Below are 10347 nucleotides of genomic sequence, written 5' to 3'. Positions count from 1 at the left end.
CAATCAAACCATGTTCATAAGATTATCTCATCCAAACAGAAGTAAAAAGCTTTTAACTCATATCTACAGCAAGTAATAATCTAAAATCAAAATCTAATGATTCAAACATGGTTCAAAACAAAGATTAAGAAAAGAATAATGATTATTTGCCTTTGATTCTCTTCTAAATTGTCTCTTATGTTGCAATCTCGAAAATAGCAGCTCCAAGAACCCTTCTGGTCTTTAAAAGTCGCAGCTAGCCTCCACAAAAAGTTAGGTTTTCGGGCCTATAAGTTATCTATTTATAGTTTCCAAAAATTGGCCCAACTCGTCGAGTTTTTGAGAATAACTCGACGAGTTTCTTTAATAATTCGCGCGTTCAGCGTGTACGGCAAGGCATCCTTAAATCTAGAATATTCTAATAAACTCGTCGAGTTTATGCTAAAAACTCGTCGAGTTTCTTCTTTTATTTAGCTTCTTCCTTTAAAACTTGATCTCCAAGCTTCCAATCACTCAATCCTCTTCCTTTTTCATCCAAGCATGTCTTTTATTGCTGAAATTGAAATATTAAGCTAATTAAGTACCTTTTGTCCATAAAATGATATAAAATCAACAATAATTAATAAAATAATGAATGATTTCTATGACTAAATAAGCCCATATCATATCCCTCCTCAAAATGCTCATATATCGGCTCATACGTGCCTGCTCGGAGGACACGTGCTCTAGGCAGAATATCGCCCGCTCATGAAACATCCTCGAAATCACCGTTACAGACTCAGTACCCTGCTTGAGGGTCAGAAACTCCTGGGCTAAACGCTCTCTCTCCACCTGGGGAACGTACTCATCTCGGAACATAGCAGTGAACCTCTCCCAGGTCACTACAGCAAGCTCAGCAGGCGTATAGTGTGCCGTCACAAACTTCCACCAATCATTCGCTCCCAAGCGAAGCTGGTTCAACACGAACCGAACTCTCAAACGCTCTTGAGATGAGCAAGTAAAGAAACACCCCTCTATGTCTGAAATCCACCTCATCGCCGCAATCGGATCCTGGGTCCCGTCAAACTCCGGCGGTTTTGTGTTGCTGAATTCTCGGAACAGCAACGCATCACCACCCTGCGGCCTAGTCGCAGCTATAGCTGTAGTGGCCGCAGGAACAGCAGCCTCAGAAAGAGCAGCGTACTTCTCATCAAATGTCTCTATCAGCGTGGTCTTGATAGACCCGAACATCTCTGGTATCTCTGCCATGATGGCCGCAGCCACCTTCTCCTGGATGATCCTACGGATCTCCTCATCACTCGTACCGCTGGTCCCTGGTGTGTGGCGCGTCCCAACCATGATCTCCCTCTCTCTGAAATACAACACAAGAATAAATATCAGGGACTCGCTCGAGTATGCTCACACTCGAATACTCCACCCTACTTGTCTTTTGGTGCTCCAAGGATTCTTACTTGGACTGTGCACTGACCCGGTGTCTTCAGTAGTACGGGGCCAATACTACCGTCCATAACGCATCAACATCCACCCCAAGTCCTCCTCCCAGAGTCCCAAATCACAAGTACTCTACTCTCTCTAATCATATGATACTTGCTAGCAGATCTCTCATAACCTCCTCGCTGCTACCTAAACACTCTGAAGTATTCCTAGCAGCAAGACTCCTAGACTCAGGCATCACATATCAGGTCACTCTAGTCCTAATAAGAGTACCTAGTCTACTCTGGCATGCATAGCATAGCTCATCATATAACATATCACATCATATCTTATAGCACTTATTGTAATGGTATTTTAGGAAATCACCGTTCGGGCGTTGCCTGTTCGTACACACAACTCTGCTCTGTTTGTCTCGTAAGTTCTTCTTTTGAAAACTTATTTTATTATCAAAATTTCCTCAAATCCTCAGTTTGAGTTCAGATACGCCCGAAGGTGCACCCGAATCCCTTAAACCAAGGCTCTGATACCAACTTGTAACACCGTAAAAATTAAAACAATTTTTCGCATTTTCAAACACATTTTTTACAAACTCATTCATTCATAAAATGTCATAGTATCATGTCTTTGTTTCACAAAATATCTCCCAAGATCAAAATACATAAAATCTCATGTGTGTGTACGAATCAAGCCGGCGTCTTCCCGCGGTCATCACTGGTACCTGAAACACATAACATGTAACACTGTAAGCATAAGCTTAGTGAGTTCCCCAAAATACCACTCTAACACATAATAGTCACTCGAGGCTGAAACTCTGCCGTTTATTCATATGTTTCCGTAAGTCCGTATAAAACGATACTAAAATTGTAACAAAAGTAAACTAATGCATGCTTTTTGCCCAGACATTCAAAACTTTGAAAGAATTTTTAATTGGAAAACTGTAAAAATACTTAAAGTATGTTATATGTACAGTGGTGTCTTCTTATTCGCTACAATTATTAGCACATGAATCGCTACCTGCCTCAAATCATCATCTAATCTCCACCGTTAATTTTTAAATCATTAATAACGGAGTAAAATCGTTTTGAAGTTCCAAAATTTCAAAATCCCGCGCACACACAAATATATACCCCTCTCCGATATAAAATGTTGATTACAACTCTCAAGTTCAAGCACACTCTGCAACTTCATGCTTTCTCTAAAATTTATCAGCAATGGCTCGTACAAAGCAAACTGCCCGCAAATCAACCTGAGAAAAAGCACCAAGGAAACAACTGGCCACTAAGGCAGCCAGGAAGTCGGCGCCGACAACAAGTGGAGTGAAGAAGCCCCATAGATTTCGTCCTGGTACTGTGGCTCTCCGTGAGACCAGAAAGTACCAGAAGAGGACCGAGCTTTTGATCAGGAAACTCCCGTTCCAGAGGTTAGTTCGAGAAACCGCTCAGAATTTCAAGACCGATCTGAGGTTCCAGAGCAGCGCCGTCGCCACCCTTCAGGAGACGTCGTAGGCCTATTTGGTTGGCCTTTTCGAGGATACAAATCTTTGTGCTATTCATGCTAAGAGGGTCACAATTATGCCCAAAGATATGTAGCTTGCTCGTAGGATCCGTGGTGAGAGGGCTTGATTCATAACATTTCATCGTTGGGTCGGGAATGTTCTGGATTTTGTGATGTTTTAGGATTTAATGATATTTGTTACAATGCAAACATTTTGTTTGCTATTAGGATTTACTAGCTTGATGATATGGTTGTATCTTATGGTTAAAGTTATGTTCTTTTACTAATGAATCAATGAAAGATTTGGAATGTTTGTTAGAAATAGATTGTTTTTGATGTTAGGTAAACAATTTCTAGACGTTTGGTTGTTCTTGGATTACTTGTACCATCCAAACATCAATAAACGGATATTTATTCTTCAATAATATTTTTGAATGCTTATCTTCTATGGTTGGAATTTCAATAAAGAAAATGTTCACGTATCCTGTTTTCCCGTATTGTAAGTTTTTGTTGTTTACAAGAAATATGTTATTTTTAGTAATGTCAAATATAGTGTTTGAGGAAATTTGGTTTATGTACATAACAATATACTAAAATTGTTTAAATGGTTTATCAAAGTTTTATGTTTTATCTTTATCTTTATTTTTTTATTTTTTTATTAGAATTATTCTTAAGTTTTAATTTTGTAACAGTGTAAGTCCATGTGTAATAGGAAATGATCATAATGCTTTTAATATTTTCTTTTTCATTTTTTTAAATTAAATTAATTATTTAACCTTACCCATGCTCCTGTTTCATATCTCCGATGACCATTTTTATTTCTTCGGTGTGTGACCAGGTGAGCTTCTGCCTGATTCTTTTTACACACTCATCTAATCGGGATCTCGACCACCCAGTAGCTATGTAAAACAAAGCAAAACATCATTAGATAGACGGAATGCCGACAACTTCTAGAAAACCCAGAGTGCAAATTTAGATCCGAGTATAAGGAAGCAAAATAGAAAAGAGAAAGAGTAATGGGACCTCCTGCACCACCACCGCCCACCCGATCGTTGGCCTACACCGTCGAATGTAGAACCTATGAATGCATACCTAGAAAACTTCTCGACCTCCAAATCAGTCCAGATCTCCTCAACAACATTCTTTTCCCGTCCTGATCTCTTCCACACCCTCTTCATCCGGTCACTTCCATCACAAGTCGAGCTTGGTGGGTTGCGATGGTGAATTGGTGGCCCAATGTTTCACCTGCAAATCGATCTTGTTAAGCAACAATGGTGCCATAGTGAGAGAGAGAGAGAGAGAGAGAGAGATATGGAGAAGTCTAGATACAATCATTGCTTCATTATGGTTGTCGGTGGTCTAGTTCCTCTCCAATGTTCTTCACGACTGAAGCACCGATCCAATGGTGCAGATTGGAACCGGGTCACAAACCAATGATGCTTGATCTGGTTGAGATTCTGATTTCCCCACATGATATCTTCTCCGGCGATGCTTTTTTACTTTCATGCTACACCATCGCCCCCTGTTGGTGATCTTTTGGGTAGATAAGTAAGTACAGGGAGATAAGAACACAAGACATAAGAACATGAGAGAGAATGAGACGTCACTTAATTGGGGTGTGGGGTGGCGCATGAACTTTTTACTTTATATAATAATACCTTAATTCATAGAAATTAACTAAAAAGATATTATAAAAATAAGGTTAAGGGCAAAGTAGTCAATTTATGTCGGTAAGAAACTTGCATCTTTAACAAAATCAAAAACTAGGGACGGTCGGAATAAAAAAAAAAAATAGAGACCAAATGTGAAATTTTGATAAACCATAAAGACGATTTTAGTAATTTATTCATATGTATATGAAGTTTTTGTTATATGTTTGAAAATCTAATATTACTGTTCATTTGAAAAACTTTTTATTTTCGTCTTTATCCTACTCAATATCAATGTCATTATGTTACGTAGGTATAAAAGATATTTTGCTCAAACTAACCAAGTGACAATCCACTTATTTTTCATTCCAATATAGGTAAGTAACCAATGTTTGAATATGATAATATCAAAAGCCAAATATCAGAGTTTTGAAAACATAATAAATCATAAAATGTTGAAGTCTCCAATGCATGCAATGCAATCAAGCCGCTATCTTCCCCTTGATATAGAACAACTTGAAACAGTTAAAATTTAAATCATAAGCACAAAGCTTAGTGAGTTTCTCAAATTAGGATATGTGAATGCTATGGGTCAAACATAGTCTTATAATAACTTCAGCTGCTATAGTACCCTTGTAGTCTTTCTTTCTATCGTCCTTTATAGTCTTTCATACAATTGCTATAGTCTACTGATAGTTTTCATACAATTGTTATGGTCCAACCATAGTTTTTCATGCAAGTCACAAAGACAAACAAGAATACCATGACACTTAGTGTCATATATAGTAAAGTGAGAAGTCTCACCTGAATTCAGCAAGAAGAATATTAACAACTCTATAGACGTGATCTAGATGAACTTCTCCTTTTTTTGAACACCTACATCCTATACTAATAACTCTACTTAGATTATTTCATGATATTATATGTATTGTACTTTATTTATACTTTTACTTTTAGAAATCTTCTTGAACTGTCATGTTGTACACATAAACAATTTTATTCATCTTTTATATAATTATTAGGGTATATATGAACATATTATTAGGTTCACATACACCAAACACACACCAAACATACATATAACCCTAAACTAGGGCTTACTTCTTATTTTAAATGCCACAACCAACCAAACTTATATTACATGATGCATGTTATTGAAACTGACTGATTTTTAACACCAAAATTTTCATTTTTAATCAAGGAAAAACATTAATATTATAAAAACCAAGTTATAAAAATCTCAGGTTTATCAATATAATCATCCTATACCTGAGTATCAAATTGCGGATATCATAAAAAAAGATCTACAAGCCGGAGTGCACAGTCATGTTTTCGCCTTCTCGCGATCACCCGAGGTACCTGGAACACATTTAATCCACAACTGTAAGCATAAATCTTAGCGAGTTCTTCCCAAAATATTCATACAACGCAACAAAATAAATAATTATGGGTTATCAACAACCCTAAGGATTATCAGCAATCCCAATGAGCTAACAACACACCCCGTGGATTAACAACATGTTCAGGGGTTTTTAACAACTTTGGGGATTATCAGCAATCCAAAGTATCATCAATGCAATTCAGAAAAAATAGTAAACAACAATAAAGACCCAACTGGTCACAGACATAAATACCACACATGTAAAGTGGTGAAAAGACTCACCTTGCAGATAGAAACTAGAAACACAACAACTCACACATATAGGGTCGACAGGATCAACAAGACACCTAACAACAAAACATTCATACCCTATCAACCTACACCCTTAAAACCCTATCTTGACCCAAAAGTCAACTAAGGTCAAAATTCAACCATGGCAAACTCTAGCCAACGATCACGTTGTGACCACCCATAGGCCACGTCATGACTGAAAAGGACAAAACAATCAAGAACACCACATCTCATGATGCGGCATAATATTACTCACATCGTGAGATCTACTTTGGTCAGCTTTGAGAATTAAGCTCTTAATCCATTATCCATTCCGTGAGAATTTCTAAAGGGTCTTCCCCAACCCTAAATACTATAAAAATCGTGGCTTTTTAGTCATGCATGTCCAATGCATGACTTGGACACTAGCTAGCTCAATAAGAAGGAAAATGATCTCAAGACTAATGCTTGGAGTCTAAAACCAACACCACACCTCAGATCTAAAACATATCATAAAGAAAATGTATCAATGATCCATAAAGTTGCTAACTTTATGGATCCCATGCATGTTGTCCCACCCAAACATGAAAAAGGAAACATAAATCTTAGATCTATCATGCATAATAGATAAAGGTAGAAGCATTAGGACTTACAAAGGTCTAAAAGCACTACAAGATGAAGAGGTAGAAGCTTAATGGCCAAAAGGATGCACCCAAGGAGTCTCATTCTTCTTTTTCTAAGAGCCAAAAACCACCAAAAGAGCTCTTAAGATCCAGGGACGGATCTTAATAAGGGCAGGGGGCTATGGCCCCCATGTTTTTTTTTAAAACTAGTCCCTTACTTTTAAAAATTTTACATATTAGACCTAAAACTAAAAAATCTAACTATGCCCCCCTTGTCCTCCACTTTTTATAAATATTTTAGTTTCGGCCCCCAACTCAAATGTTCAAGATCCGTGACTGTTAAGATCAACAATGGAGGCTAAAAATGATTTAGATAGGAAAAAGGCGATAGAGGCTGAGGGTGTGCAAACCCTAGCCTCTCATTTCTCTTAAATAGAGAGCAAAACACTAGATTAGGGTTTTCCTAATCTCACGTCATGAGACCTTAACTCTCACATCATGAGCCTTAAAATTGCCACGTGTCTCAGACTAAAGTCATGTTGTGAGACCCTATCTATCACGTCGTGACCTTCAAATTTTGGGGTTTTCATTCTTATTTAGCTCAAAACATTGAAAGATCGAATACATGCATTAGATGTTATGGTTATGCTTTAACAATAAACTTAGCTAGAAAATAAGATTTCATGGACCAAAACCGTTCACAAAGTGTAGCTCTTTAGTTTGTGAGTTTTCGGGACAAAATCAAGAAAAATGATGTTGTTTCTTGGTTCTAGGAACCAACACAAGACTAAATGAGTTAAGGGGATCAAGTATTAGACCTAGAAACCTATAACAAGATATGAAATAGATCCAAGTGCTTTGAAAAAGAATCGAACTCGTATTTTATAAAAATCCCAAAAATAGAGTGAAATAAAGATTTTAATGTATCTTGAGGTGTTATCCTTGGTTCCAACTGCATACACTTAATATTAAGTGTTAAAGGAACTAAAAGACATCTTAGAAGTGATTAAAAAGGTTTACAACTTGCTAAACCTGACAACAAAAATCTCAAAACATGAAATCTTTCAAAAAGAAGGTTTCTTAGCTGTTGGGGGTTACCACGGGCTGCTCCAGCCACCACAACTCCAGAAAAGGGCTAGGAGTACTTCAGGGGAGGGAATGGAAGTGTTACTTGGCTTGGACGTGGTCTAAAATGAGGTCCGTTGACCTCCTTCCACTTGAAAACCCTAATTGAAGTCTCTAACTTTTCATAGATGTTTCTCTCCATGATCAAGTTCAAGGATGGGAGTGGTTGGCTATATGTTGACGGGGACATGCTTATTTAGACCATCTCCAACCCACCTCCATTCCCCCCCCCCCCCCCCCCCAAAAAAATGGAGTAAAAAATGGGGCAAATAGTGTTTCTTCTCCAACCCTACTCCATTTTTACCCCCAAAAAGTATATTCCTAGTATATTCCATTATTCCAACTTACATAGATTGTCAAACACATTCCTCTACTAATTTAGTTTTAACAAATATATACTCTATATTTTTTTCATTACATTAATATTAAATACAAACGATTATATTTATAATAAACTTATAAATAAATATTATACATGCATTTATAAGAATATTACACATACACACTTTTAAATAAATATTAAATAAATAAATAATAGGATTGTCACTTGTTGGTTTTTATTAGATTATTATTGTAATATATAGGTTAACTACATGCTTAATAGCATATGTTATCGTGTTTGTAATATATATTTTAATTATAAGTGAAGGTCCCAATTAGTGGTTTGGTCTAGGCTTTGCATTGTAATAGTGGTTTTGGGTTGATAGAGTATTTTGGTAGGTTTACTGTTTGTTTACGGGTCTGTAATAAGTTTACGGCCGTAAAATCTGTTTCCGGTCATGGTTCCCTATATATATAGAGGGTTAGTCAGTCGTGTGGGGGTTGTTGATGCCTAGTAGTTCACGGTCACACATATCGAGTTGTATCAGACGTTTTCAGTAATGGAACGTGTGCAAACTTGATTTATTTTTCTTTTCTACGCTTATTCTCTTTTATGCGATTGTGTTTGCTGTTGATCATCGGTAATATCCATTATCAGGACCTTACAATTGGTATCAGAGCTTAACCAGTGTCAAAGGCACTCTACAATCGATCTTGGAGCGAGTTTTCATTGGTTTGAGACTAAAGTTCGTGATTTCTACAAAAGGAGTTTTTAGTTTCGTCGAAAAACTGCAAGATTCAAAGCTTTCGTCCTGAGCTTATGACTGTAATCACCTTTTACAGCCGCAAACTCGTTAAGGTTCTTGGACCGTAAATCGCATTCTTGAGCCGTGAATAAGGAATATTCATAAACCGAAAACTGATTGTTCTTGGACCGTGAACTCCTTTCGACCGTAAACACGGAGTTTACGGCCGTAAACTATTATCTGACCGTGAACTCTGTTTACGGCAGTAAATTGCATTTTGACTGTGTTTTGACTATGTTTGACCAGAAGCTTAATTTAATCATAAATAATTTAATTTCTGTCTCATATTAATTAAATAAAAATAATGGATTCTCAAGGTTAAACAAATCATCACGAGTTGGATTCAGTTATGGGCACAACCACCCGAATTCCTAGACTTTTATCCGTTGAAGGCTTCCCAGAATGGAAGTATAGAATTGAGCAGTACATAAAAATGAAGGACTTCAAAATCTGGAGAAGCATAATAAAAAATCATGTCAGAATAACCACTACTGTTGCAGGCCAAGTGGTTGACAAGAAGATGGAAAACTACACTGATGAAGACTTCAAGAAGGTTGAAGAGCAAGAAAAAGCTTTGGCCACCTTGACCATGGCATTATCTCCAGACATTGCTCAAGGTTTCAGGGAGTACACTTCTGCTAAGGCTTTGTGGGAAGCCCTAATTGAGGTCTATGAAGGGAACGAAGATATGAGGGAGAGTCACCAAAATATGCTACAACAACGTTTCAATATGTTTAACTACGTTCTTGGAGAAACTCTTGAATCACAGCTGCAACGGTTCACATCTCTTAACACTGAAATGACTGTAGCCGGGATTACTTACACAAAGTTTGAGATAAACCAGAAGCTACTGAATGCTCTCCCAAGGTCTTGGGACATGAATGTAGCTGTCATCAAGAAGACTAAGGATCTTAGTCGGCTCTCTCTTGCTGAAGTGATGGCTGTCATCAAGGCCTGTGATGTTTATGACAAGCAGCAAGAGATCAACCATGTGAACTCATACTCAGCTGCGAACCTTGGAATCTATACTAACAATGCTCTTTCATCCTTTTCCTTTCCTTCTGCAGGTCAATCATTTGCTACTCAGCAAGCTCAGGTTCAGAACTTCCCCACTCCATCAACTTCCTCTGCATCAGCCATGCCTTTTTCACAGAACCAATCGTTCGTGGCTACTCAAGCTGCTTCATCCTCCAATGTGGCTTCTTCATCAAGAGGAAAGGAGAGTGATGAAAATCTCACGCTTGCTATAGGGCTTGTCAATTGCT

The 10347-nt window shown here is 37.6% G+C and overlaps 1 long non-coding RNA gene and 1 pseudogene across 1 annotated transcript; one reads left to right on the top strand and one right to left on the bottom strand.

Moving 5' to 3' along the window:
• Nucleotides 1-1961: 1961 nt before the first annotated feature.
• LOC122194533 (uncharacterized) lies at nt 1962-4535 on the bottom strand. Its single transcript, XR_006183644.2, has 3 exons — nt 3931-4535; nt 3689-3806; nt 1962-2131 (listed from the first exon to the last, which is right to left on the bottom strand). It is a non-coding gene; the product is annotated as an uncharacterized LOC122194533 (long non-coding RNA).
• Nucleotides 2492-3229, top strand: LOC111893432 (histone H3.2-like; annotated as a pseudogene).
• Nucleotides 4536-10347: the final 5812 nt, after the last annotated feature.

This window comes from Lactuca sativa, chromosome 1, assembly GCF_002870075.4.
Source record: "Lactuca sativa cultivar Salinas chromosome 1, Lsat_Salinas_v11, whole genome shotgun sequence".
NCBI lineage: Eukaryota > Viridiplantae > Streptophyta > Magnoliopsida > Asterales > Asteraceae > Lactuca > Lactuca sativa.
The sequence above is the reverse complement of the archived record's forward strand: the minus strand, read 5'-3'. Positions and strand labels throughout refer to the sequence as shown.